Genomic DNA, 12,754 nt, shown 5'->3' with positions numbered 1-12,754 from the left:
TTCCCTAGATTACTGAATCACAAAATAGAATTTTGAATTTCGAATCGAATAAGTAAGCCTTGACCACAGAGGGTCTGACTAGTAGCCTATTGTCTTGCATTTACAGCATCGCATATCGTCGATATTAATGAATTCAACTTGTGTATCTGGCTGAAATGGTTCTTTGTGTGATGGGGTGAAGATATATTCGATGAGCAGAATGTGTTTCAACAGTCACAGTTAAAACATGGCCTGAAAAGTTCAGAATTATTTTATCTGGCGCGGAATTTAGAAAATGCATTCTGCAGTGTCCGTGCGTCTACAGATTCGCGTGATTACATCGGCATGTTATTTAAAATTGGAAATCCCTCAACCGATGTACAAACAGATCCAGTAAATATTTAATTGATCAGATGTGGATCGAAGATGCGGCTTTCACCAGGCATAGAAGACTCACTGTTGGTAAATACTGGATTTAAGACTTTAGTGAGCAGAGTCTGTGAATAGTGTCATCAAAATGTGGTCTTTATGATAGCAGTTGTATTGCACATTTGCAATATAGTAGGCCTAATAGCAGGCCTACATCTATACAATGACAATTTTGAGAAGAAAAAAAAGTCAGTTCATGAAACTGAAAGAATACAACGATTTCTCAGATAGATATGATTTCGAATGCAGAAATTGTTAGTTGCTCCAACGTAAGCCTCTACGAAGTATTTGCTACCAGACAGAAGGACCTGTAGCTTATGGATGATACAGTACACTACTGAGGGCAGTCACGCAGTAAAAAGGCTTGTAGACTTGAAAGGTATGCGCACCAGTAGAGTCTGCTATTTGTATCATCACTTTATTCCGTGTAGGCCTTCATTGACTTTCCTAGTTAAATAAAGGTTCATATATATATATTCCTAATAGGCTACTTGAGGCAGAATGTCAGATAAAAATAGATGTATTGAAATCCTGCAGTTGTGCTACATCTTCAAGAGAACGTGGACAGAGTGACAACTTAAGCCAAAATACACTGCCACCACATTTTTAACACGATGTTGATTGATACAAGTAGACTGCAATAGCCGACAATTATGATTTGTCTGTCTCAAACGAGAAATATTATTGTGGCATATTTAAGAACATATTTTAGAATTGAACTCCTGTGTATATTTGATGACATTTATTAACAGCACTAGAGCATAACAAGAATGCAATAGTTCCAACCTTCATGTTTCAGTTTCACGCATGCACCTCTCCAAGTATTATAGGTCTACTTTTACAGATGTCCGGTCGTGTTGGCGGAATAGTCAGATAAAAACTGCACAGGTAAACATGGTTTTATATTTTCACTGAAATTATGTCACGGTCAAATGACAATACCATGAAGACGTGAAACATCGGGGCCGTATCAAGAGTCGTCACTAGTTACCACAGCTACAAGTCATCAACCCCGCTTATTTCGACAATTTCTCTTATTAAAATGTGATTTTAAATATAAGTGGATTTAACAAGTGACATCAATAAGGCATCATAGCTTTCAACTGGATTCACCTGGTCAGTTTGTCATGGAAAGAGCAGGTGTTCTTAATGTTTTGTATAATTGGTGTATATGTAAACTCAGCAAAAAAAGAAACGTCCTTTCACTGCCAACTGCGTTTATTTTCAGCAAACTTAACATGTGTAAATATTTGTATGACTATAACAAGATTCAACAACTGAGACATAAACTGAACAAGTTCCGCAGACATGTGACTAACAGAAATTGAATAATGTGTCTGAACAAAGGGGGGTCAAAATCAAAAGTAACAGTAAGTATCTGGTGTGGCCACCAGCTGCATTAAGTACTGCAGTGCATCTCCTCATCATGGACTGCACAAGATTTGCCAGTTCTTGCTGTGAGATGTTACCCCAGTCTTCCTCCAAGGCACATGCAAGTTCCTGGACATTTCTGGGGGGAATGGCCCTAGCCCTCACCCTCCAATCCAACAGGTCCCAGACATGCTCAATGGGATTGAGATCCGGGCTCTTCGCTGGCCATGGCAGAACACTGACATTCCTGTCTTGCAGGAAATCGCACACAGAATGAGCAGTAGAACTGGTGGCATTGTCATGCTGGAGGGTCATGTCAGGATGAGCCTGCAGGAAGGGTGCCACATGAAGGAGGAGAATGTCTTCCCTGTAACGCACAGCGTTGAGATTGCCTGCAATGACAACAAGCTCAGTCCGATGATGCTGTGACACACCGCCCCAGACCATGACGGACTCTCCACCTGCAAATCAATCCCGCTCCAGAGTACAGGCCTCGGTATAATGCTCATTCCTTCAACGATAAACGCGAATCAGACCATCTCCCCTGGTGAGACAAAACCGCGACTCGTCAGTGAAGAGCACTTTTTGCCAGTCCTGTCTGGTTCAGCGATGGTGGGTTTGTGCCCATAGGCGACGTTGTTGCCGGTGATGTCTGGTGAGGACCTGCCTTACAACAGGCCTACAAGCCCCCAGTCCAGCCTCTCCCAGCCTATTGCGGACAGTCTGAGCACTGATGGAGGGATTGTGCGTTCCTGGTGTAACTCGGGCAGTTGTTGTTGCCATCCTGTACCTGTCCTGCAGGTGTGAAGTTCGGATGTACTGATCCTGTGCAGGTGTTGTTGCACGTGGTCTGCCACTGCGAGGATGATCAGCTGTCCGTCCTGTCTCCCTGTAGAGCTGTCTAGGCGTCTTACAGTATGGCCATTGCAATTTATTGCCCTGGCCACATCTGCAGTCCTCATGCCTCCTTGCAGCATGCCTAAGGCACATTCATGCAGATGAGCAGGGTCCCTGGGAATCTTTCTTTTGGTGTTTTTCAGAGTCAGTAGAAAGGCCTCATTAGTGTCCTAAGTTTTCATAACTGTGACCTTAATTGCCTACTGTCTGTAACCTGTTAGTGTCTTAACGACCGTTTCACAGGTGCATGTTCATTAATTGTTTATGGTTCATTGAACGAGCATGGGAAACAGTGTTTAAACCCTTTACAATGATCTGTGAAGTTATTTGGATTTTTACAAATAATTTATTATTATCTCTGTTGCCATGCACCTGCAAAACGTTTGCTCAGATGTGCGAGTGCCTTTTGAATGACAAATTATCTTTGAAAAACAGAGTCCTGAAAAAGGGATGTTTCTTTTTTTGCTGAGTTTCTACATATATATATATATATATATATATATATATATATATAAATTCTAGCCATCACTGATTCATTTTCAATTGGTTTTGTCTTGTCTTCCTTCACACCTGATTCCAATCCCATCAATTGCATGTTGTGTATTTAACCCTCTGTTTCCCTTCATGTCCTTGTCGGGTATTCTTTTATTGTATGTGATTGTGCTAGTATGTGTTGGTGTGCGACAGGTTTTGTACCCACTTTGTTATTTTTTATATATTTTAGTTTTTGGAGTTTGGTCAGCATTTATTAAGCGACTCCGGTATATACCAAGTTTGTTCTCCTGCCCCTGACTTCCCTGCCACCAACACGCACCCATTCCACCACCCTTTGCCTTGATGACAGCTTTGCACACTCTTGGCATTCTCTCAACCAGCTTCACGAGGAATGCTTTTCCAACAGTCTTGAAGGAGTTCCTACATATGCTGAGCACTTGTTGGCTGCTTTTCATTCACTCAACTCATCCCAAACCATCTCAATTGGTTTGAGGTCGGGGGATTGTGGAGGCCAGGTCATCTGATGCAGAACTCCATCACTCTCTTTCTTGGTAAAATAGCCCTTGCACAGCCTGGAGGTGTGTTTTGAGTCATTGTCCTGTTGAAAAACAAATGATAGTCCCACTAAGCCAAACCAGATGGGATGGCGTATCGCTGCATAATGCTGTGGTAGCCATGCTGGTTAAGTGTGCCTTGAATTCTAAATAAATCACTAACAGTGTCACCAGCAAAGCCCCCCCACACCATCACACCTCCTCCTCCATGCTTCACGGTGGGAACCACACATGCGGAGATCATCTGTTCACCTACTCTGCTTCTCACAAAGACATGGAGGTTGGAACTTAAATTTGGACTCATCGACCAAAGGACAGATTTCCACCTGTCTAATGTCCATTGCTCGTGTTTCTTGGCCCAAGCAAGTCTTCTTCTTATTGATGTCCTTTAGTAGTGGTTTCTTTGCAGCAATTTGACCATGGAGGCTTGATTCACGCAGTCTCTTCTGAACATTTGATGTTGAGATGTGTCTCTTGCTTGAACTCTGTGAAGCATTTATTTAGGCTGCAATCTGAGGTGCAGTTAACTCTAATGTACTCATCCTCTGCAGCAGAGGTAACTCTGGGTCTTCCATTCCTGTGGCGGTCCTCATAAATCCTGTTGAAGATCTTTGTTCCCAATTGGGCGGTCCTCATAAGAGCCAGTTTCATCATAGCGCTTGATGGTTTTTGCGACTGCAGCTGAAGAAACTTGAAAAGTTCTTGAAATTTTCCAGATTGACTGACCTTCATGTCTTAAAGTAATTGACTGTCGTTTCTCTTTGCTTATTTGAGCTGTTCTTGCCATAATACGGACTTGGTCTTTTACCAAATAGCGCTATCTTCTGTATACCACCCCTAAATTGTGACAACACAACTGATTTTCACAAATGAACTTTATACATGGCTCACCTGTTAATTAAAATGCATCCCAGGTGACTACCTCATGAAGCTGGCTGAGAGAATGCAAAGAGTGTGCAAAGCTGTCATCAAGGCAAAGGGTGGCTACTTTGAGGAATCTCTCATATAACATTTATTTTGATTTGTTTAAAACTGTTTTGGTTACTCCATGAATCTATATGTGTTACTTCATAGTTTTGATGTCACTATTAAAACAAAATTTTTACCTTTGTGACTGTGCTAGTTAGTGGAAACCCCGTTCAAGTTAGAGGCCTTAACATTTGGCAATTTATAAAGATTTGGCCAACAGTCCTACTAAAGATGTTTATGTGTGTAGGCTATCACAATATAACTGGCATGCATTTTCTAAATGTCCTGGAGTTAAATAGAGGCCACATAATGCTTTTTTCTTTGCAAAAGCCAATGTTTGACTTTTATCCTTTTTACTCAATTACTCCCATTGCTCCTATCACTGGTGCTCTTATTCCCCTTTTCTGTTCATACTGGCAGTGAAAATGAATTTCTTTGCACAAAACTGTGACTTCCTTGAAGGCATCCTATTAGTGGAAACCACCTCCAACCCAAAGTGTGATGCACGAGGACCATGCAACCTGAGAGAGAGCTCATGAGACCAGCAAGATGGTGACCAGCGTGAATAGTGGTTAGGATGACTAGCTGCTCCGTTATTATTAAATTGAGTAGCTAGGCCTTCTGCAGTGGCCACACTCAATGAAATGATTTCAGATGGAGGTTGCGGTATGGCAATGTCATGTCATGGCGCTGGGGAGATAGCTCCTCTATGTACCTGGCATTGCACACTGTCACATGGGTCAGTGCAGTGTGTGCTACTTGTCATTCTTAGCTGCTGCTACTTTTCAATGTATTTTTATGGCTATAATATCAGTCAGCACAAAAAGCACTCAAAATGAGCTTTGTCCTGTCCACCTCCTCAAATGGATTTTGAATGAGTAATGAAATGCGGACTCACTCTGGGTGAGAACTAAAGAGTGCATGTTTTATTTAAAAAAATGGAGTTATTCTGAAAAGCAGCAACCAAAGTGGTTATCACTGGACATAGTTTTCATTTTGGCACGACGTGGCCTCAATAAAACTGGTGGAAGAATAAGTGTTTGCACCCAAAATATTCTGACATTGGTGATTTTATTATTGTGAGATTTTTACAAGATGAGATTTTTTAGCACAATATGAGTGCTAGAGTGCTAAATATGAGCTGTTGATGCGCTGGTGAATGCTGGTTCTGTGGGTTCCAGGTGTCGAGATCACTGGTTCTGTGGGTTCCAGGGGTGGTGAACGCTGGTTCTGTGGGTTCCAGGTGTCGAGATCACTGGTTCTGTGGGTTCCAGGGGTGGTGAACACTGGTTCTTTGGGTTCCAGGGGTGGTGAACACTGGTTTTGTGTGTTCCAGGTGTGGAGAACACTGGTTCTGTGTGTTCCAGGTGTGGAGAACATGAGTAGTTTTCCCCAGGGACTGGCAGCAGCATTTGCCGACTTATTGCTCTGCCAGCCTGCCTGCCAGCCTGCTCTCTGACAACACTCACCTACACCACTCTGCCAACCATGGCTGTCCTACTAGATCTGCCAGATGCTACTGGGTCTCCAGCTTCCCTAATAAAACACACCCTGGAGGAGAGGTTAATTGGTGGAGATATAAATGCCCTGCTTCTAAAGAAGGCATTTGTACACTCTGACCTATACAGTTTCACTATGTCTCAGCCCTTGTCTCAATGTACATTGTATTATTGTTACATCAGAAAGTGAATTTGTGGTAAAAAAAAAACATTTAGCTTGGATCAATGTAATGTCATGATGACTAACTGCATGGTTCTGAAAATAACATGTTTTTGGGAAGCTTTTTTTAAAACAAAAAACCCAAATGGATTCATCATAATACCCAAAATATACAATACCATTTATGGTTTTAACTATGTTTTCATATCCCTACCTGTTGAAACCCCAATAAATAATTAGCTATTTAGTGGTCTGACTAATGTGTTAGCCTTAGCTTGCTATCTTCATAAAGAGCCCGTTGATGGGGCTCTCAGTTGACCATGTTCTACAAGAGATTGCACACAAAGACATGTGTCACAGGAGGCTGCGGATCCCACTCAGCTCACATTTGCCTGCAACCTTATCTCTCCCTTCTCCCGTTTGGAGGCTTGTGATAAGGAGCACCTTGGGAGCCCCAATTATACAAATCTTTCCGGCCACACAGCAACCGACTGTCAGAGAGGACCAAAACAGGGGCTTTTCACAGTGTTCACATTAGAGACACATTCTCATCTTTATGTTATTATCTCTCCCCTGTTTCTTCACATTTATGCTTGAATCAAACCATAGTGTGTCCTAGAGCTCTGAATATACCTCGTTCCATAAGAATGTAGCTAATTCATTCTTGCATTGTTACATTGCTCAGTGAGCGTACTAATCAGTGGCCCATAGAGTCTGGAAATAAAGTCAATGTTAATTGCTCTGTCTGCTTGAGCAAATAAATGGCAACTTATGTTGATGATTAACTCGATCCCATGATAGACAAGGGTTTATGCAGGTGGCAGGTGCCTTCACCTGGTGTGTGTGTGGTGTGTGTATGTATATTTCATCGATCAGATAACATCTACAGTCCTTAGCCTTTGTGGCCTTTTTAGTGTTGTGCCCACGTCTCCTGACTGTCTCCTGACTCTGTGTCTGGGGAAGACACACTGGGTGGGATGTTTTCTCAACGTCCCCTGACTGTCTCCTGACTCTGTGTCTGGGGAAGACACCCTGGGTGGGATGTTTCTCAAGTAGTTTTTCTGAGATAATCTCCTCTAATGATGTCTCACCTCTCTCCTGTCAATGCCATCACTCTTATACTGGCTTATGAACAGATGTAGTTGCACAAATAGAGAGATGTAAGTAAGCATGAAAACCATACTTAAAGCTAGGATCCTTAATTGAAACAATAACAAAGAGGACACTCCGCCTCAGTTTTGGTGAAAAGCTAAACGATGGGCCTGGAGAAATGTAAACACTCAAATTCATAGACAGAGGTATGGAGGCAAAGACTGACCATCCGTGATATCAAAATTATAGTTTTAACCATGTTTTGAGACTAATATATATATATATATATTTGCATTGTTTACAAACATTAGAGCAAAACAAGCTTATATTTTGGGTTCTGATGGGGTAAGACTGTTGAACTGAGCTAATGAGGCATCTCTAAATCAAATCAAATTGTATTTGTCACATGCACTGAATACAACAGGTGTAGACTTTACTTACTTACGAGACCTTTCCCAACGATGCAGAGTTAAAAAGTCAGATAAATTAGCAAAAAAGGAAATAGTAAAACAATAAAATAACAATAAGTAGACAAATGGTACTGAGTCAATATGTAGCGGTACAAAAATCAATGGGTATATATATTATTTAATTAATAAGTCAAAATAATGATGTAACAAGCAACTAAGGATTAAAGCTAATCCTTACTCAGTCAGATGACAACACAGGTTGTAGGTGTACTAGTAATAACTCATTCTCAGACTGTTCTGTCTCTGAGCTTATGCTATTTTTAACACTGCTCTTATCAATGCTGTTTCTTATTAAAAAAAGGGACGTAAACTGTTGTGATTGATGAGGAGACTAAAGTTGGGAATGGCCTTGTTCAAAGAGCTCTGCGCAGAAGCTTGATGCTTGGTTAAAGACTTTGTGTCATTTCTCCTGCTTTGGAATAGAGGAATGAAGGCAGGGGGAAAGCTGGGCTACGTAATGACAAAATGAGCACCTTCAGTGGACTGGCTGCGAGAAAACCTGGCCTCATCACCCAAGTCTTTCGCTCTGAATATTATTAGCAATAGCTGTGCTAAAATAACCTGTTAACACTTATCAAAGTCCACCAATAATAACCTCCTCAATCATATTTTAAAAGTCACGTCAAGCCAAGTGTAATTCATCTCTATGCAAATACATCAGTGCTCGCCCATTAGTGTATTGCTAAGGGGTTTTATTAAAATGCATTCTTTCCCTCTTCGTTTTTTACAAAGGACCAATACAACACTAGCCCCTATTGCTCAAGAATTATAGCAACTATTACAGGAACATATGGACAGCATGCACTCTGAAAATAAAAAACAACAGATAAAGTGGCAGGGTCATGGTGGGGTGAAAACACTTAGGAAAATGGTGGTGAATTAATAGATTGTGCCCTGGCGTTCTGAGGAAGCCTTAGCCGAGTCTGCCATAGCGATCAAAGCCTGATTATACATTCATTTGGGGCTGGATCCCGGACGTAGGATGCAAAGCCCTCACTCACCAAGGTGGAGTTATTGCCACCAAAAAGTGTAATGGGGTAATTCATAAAAAAGTGATGAAGTGCATTCATAATGTGTTATGCCCTTAATTAATGGAATTAAAGCAGCAGTATGGTGCTGGATTCCTTTCATGTACTGATGGTCTTATGGAGTGTATATTATCTAGGTGTAGAGAGGGGAAGGAAGGGAATGAAAGTGTCCACTGGTTGGTGAAGGTTGAATCAGTTTCATGCAGAGTTCCCAACAGTCTGGAGGTGTTAATCAGAGGTGTTATAGGAGTATTAGCTAAGTTGATACATGTGTTGGAGGAGCCCAGGTAGGGGGATCTGTTGTCTTCTGGCTGTCTGTTGGAATGGTCACACAATGCTGTTACAGTATGAGACTGCTCTTGTTTCATGTACTGTACATAATGATTGATGCTCAGTTAAACTATGAAATGGAATGACCCGTCCCAGTAACTGTCCTCCAATTGGTGATTGAGTTTCAGTGATTTAACGTGTTGTTCTTAGTGACTATGCGTCACATTGGGTAGAGCTGCACCAATATACAGGATATTTGCATGCAACTCTGTTATTTCATGTCACAACAACATTTTTAATTTTACTAGGCAAGTCAGTTAAGAACAAATTCTTATTTTCAATGACAGCCTAGGAACAGTGGGTCCAACGGTTACTAGTTAACTGCCTGTTCAGGGGCAGAACGACAGATTTGTACCTTGTCAGCTCGGGGATTTGAACTTGCAACCTTTTGGTTACTAGTCCAACGCGCTAACCACTAGGCTACCCTGCCGCCCCTTTTAACATTACACACCATTTAGCAAACAATTACATAAAAAAAAAAAATAGCTTGATCTAATAAAGAATAAATGGTTGCTTTTCCATTGTATTGTTTTTTGAAACATTTTCGTTGAGTAAGGCAGCTCCAAAATGCAACTGTTTCAGCCTCGCTTGGTGTTTTCTTTAGAGGAGGGTCAGACAGAGAAATTACAGTGTGTAGGCATCGTTGATCTTCTCTGGTTGCACGTGATTGGCTCAGGGTGGGGGACACTATGTCCCCCATGACCTGCTGGGAGAGCTGGCCAGCAAAAGTCCATCTTCGGTGTTCCATTGATTTACAGTAGAAGTGCCCGCCCAAGAAGGCTCATTGTCATTGGCCACAGATAAATCAACGTCTTATGCCCGGTAACTTTGAATGGACTGATCTGTCAACTTTATAGATAGAGAGTTGTTTACCTTGCACTGTTATCAAGTATTCAAGCAAGGTAGCTTAGCTAGATGAAACATGTCGACTTGCTTAGTTTTTTCCTAGCAAATAATTTTCAAACTTAGCGTTATGAAGGAAATGTAGAGCTAAAATGTATTGGTGCTCATAAGCCACCTACACGTTAAAATATAGCCATCCATTAAAATAAGTAGAGTGGTTGGTGGTGGTTCATGGACATCTGTTTTGAGGTAGGCTAGCTATAATATCCAGGCTAGCTATATAATCCAGGCTAGCCATAATATCCAGGCGACCTATATTATCCAGTCTAGCCATAATATCCAGTCTAGCTATAAAATCCAGGCTAGACATAATATCCAGGCTAGCTATAATATCCTACTGTATAGGCTTCATGTACAGTGTCTTTGGAAATTTTTCAGACCCCTTGATCTTTTCCACATTTTGTTACGTTACAGCCTTATTCTAAAATGGATGAAATAAAAAAAAATCCTCATCAATCTACACACAATACCCCATAATGTCAAAGCGAAAACAGTTTTTTAGACATTTAGCACATTTCTGAAAAAAACTAAACAGAAATAACTTATTTACATAAGTATCCTTTTTCCATTGATCATCCTTGAGATGTTTCTACATCTTGATTGGAGTCCACAAGTGGTAAATTCAATTGGAAACCAAGGCATGAGTTCGAAGGAATTTTCCGTAGAGCTCCAAAACAGGATTGTGTCTAGGCACAGATCTGTAGATGGGTACCAAAACATGTCTGCAGCATTGAAAGTCCCCAAGAACACAGTGGCCTCCATCATTCTTAAATGGAAGAAGTTAGGAACCACCAAGACTCTTCCTAAAGCTGGTCACCCTGCCAAACTGAGCAATCGGGGGAGAAGGGCCTTGGTCAGGGAGGTGACCAAGAAGCCGATGGTCACTCTGACAGAGCTCTAGAGTTCTCCTCCTTCCAGGAGGACAACCATCTCTGCAGCACTCCACCAATCAGGCCTTTATGGTAGAGTGGCCAGAGGGAAGCCACTCCTCAGTAAAAGGCACATGAAATCCCACTTGGAGTTTGCCAAAAGGCATCTAAAGACTCTCAGACCATGAGAAACAAGATTCTCTGGTCTGATGAAACCAAGGTTGAACTCTGTGGCCTGAATGCCAAACGTCACATCTGGAGGAAACCTGGCACCATCCCTACAGTGAAACATGGTGGTGGCAGCATCATGCTGTGGGGATGTTTTTCAGCGGCAGGGACTGGGAGACTGAAAGATGAACGGAGAAAGTACAGAGAGATCCTTGTTGAAAACCTGCTCCAGAGCACCCAGGACCTCAGACTGGGGCAAAGGTTCACCTTCCAACAGGACAACGACCATAAGCACACAGCCAAGACATCACAGGAGTGGCTTCGGGACAAGTCTCTGAATGTCCTTGAGTGGCCCAGACAGAGCCCGGACTTGAACCCGATCTAAAATCTCTGGAGAGACCTGGAAATAGGTGTGCAGCAACGCTCCCCATACAACCTGACAGCGCTTGAGATGATCTGCGGAGAAGAATGGGAGAAACTCCCCAAATACAGGTGTGCCAAGCATGTAGCGTCATACCCAAGAAGACTCGAGGCTGTAATCGCTGCCAAAGATGCTTCAACAAAGTAAAGAGTCTGAATACTTATATAAATGTGAGTTTTTTGTTTTGTATTTGTAATAAATTTGCAAACATTTCTAAAAACCTGTTTTTGCTTTGCCATTATGGGGTATTGTGTGTAGATTGATGAGGGGAAAAAAATCAATTTGATACATTTTAGAATAAGGCTGTAACGTAACAAAATGTTGAAAAAGTCAAGTGGTCTGAATACTTTATGACGGCACTGTATTATGTTGTTTGATGGCAGACTGTAATACCCATGGAACCACGTATAGAAGAAGGGTTAGTAATAAATATATCTGATGAATTTGGAAATGTGCAGTAACGTTGCATATTGTTAACCTGGCCACAATGTAACAGCTAGTCAGACACACGCAGTGTCGCAATATTGTCGACCAATTACTAGCTAGTTTACTCTATACAAGTATGCTCGACTACTGTGGTCTTCTGTGCAATAAGAGCTAAAGATATAGAAAATAGCCATAAACTGGTCATAACCCAAATGTTCTAATGTCTGTGTGTGTGCCTCAAAACTCGTTTCTGGGATTGGTTATTAGTGCATTCAATGTGTATCCAGTGTAGTGTACTGCCGGTTTCGATGAATATCATGAGCTTTGTTGATTGAGTTTTCCCTACCAATATTTTCAGCAAGTTTCTCATTCAATATCCAGAATTTCTACTTTAATAGTACATTTATCTTGGGGGGTGTTGGTGGTGCGGGATTATCTGATTATCTGTCATTTAATGGTTGATCAAAGTCTCAAGATCCTGTCATAGCTGTGTGAGTGGTGGATTTTTCTTTTTTATGGAGTCATTAATTTAATCTGGATCATTAGCTTCTATACAGATCCTATGTTTTGACAAATGCAGCCTGTGAATTATGATAATGTGCCTCCCTCCCGGCTGTGACACCGCCGTCGTCAGCCTCCCTTCCTATCCCACCGAATGCATCACATGTTAAACAGGGAACTGCCCCGCCATATT

Source organism: Oncorhynchus kisutch, linkage group LG6 (genome assembly GCF_002021735.2).
Source record: "Oncorhynchus kisutch isolate 150728-3 linkage group LG6, Okis_V2, whole genome shotgun sequence".
NCBI lineage: Eukaryota > Metazoa > Chordata > Actinopteri > Salmoniformes > Salmonidae > Oncorhynchus > Oncorhynchus kisutch.
The sequence above is the reverse complement of the archived record's forward strand: the minus strand, read 5'-3'. Positions refer to the sequence as shown.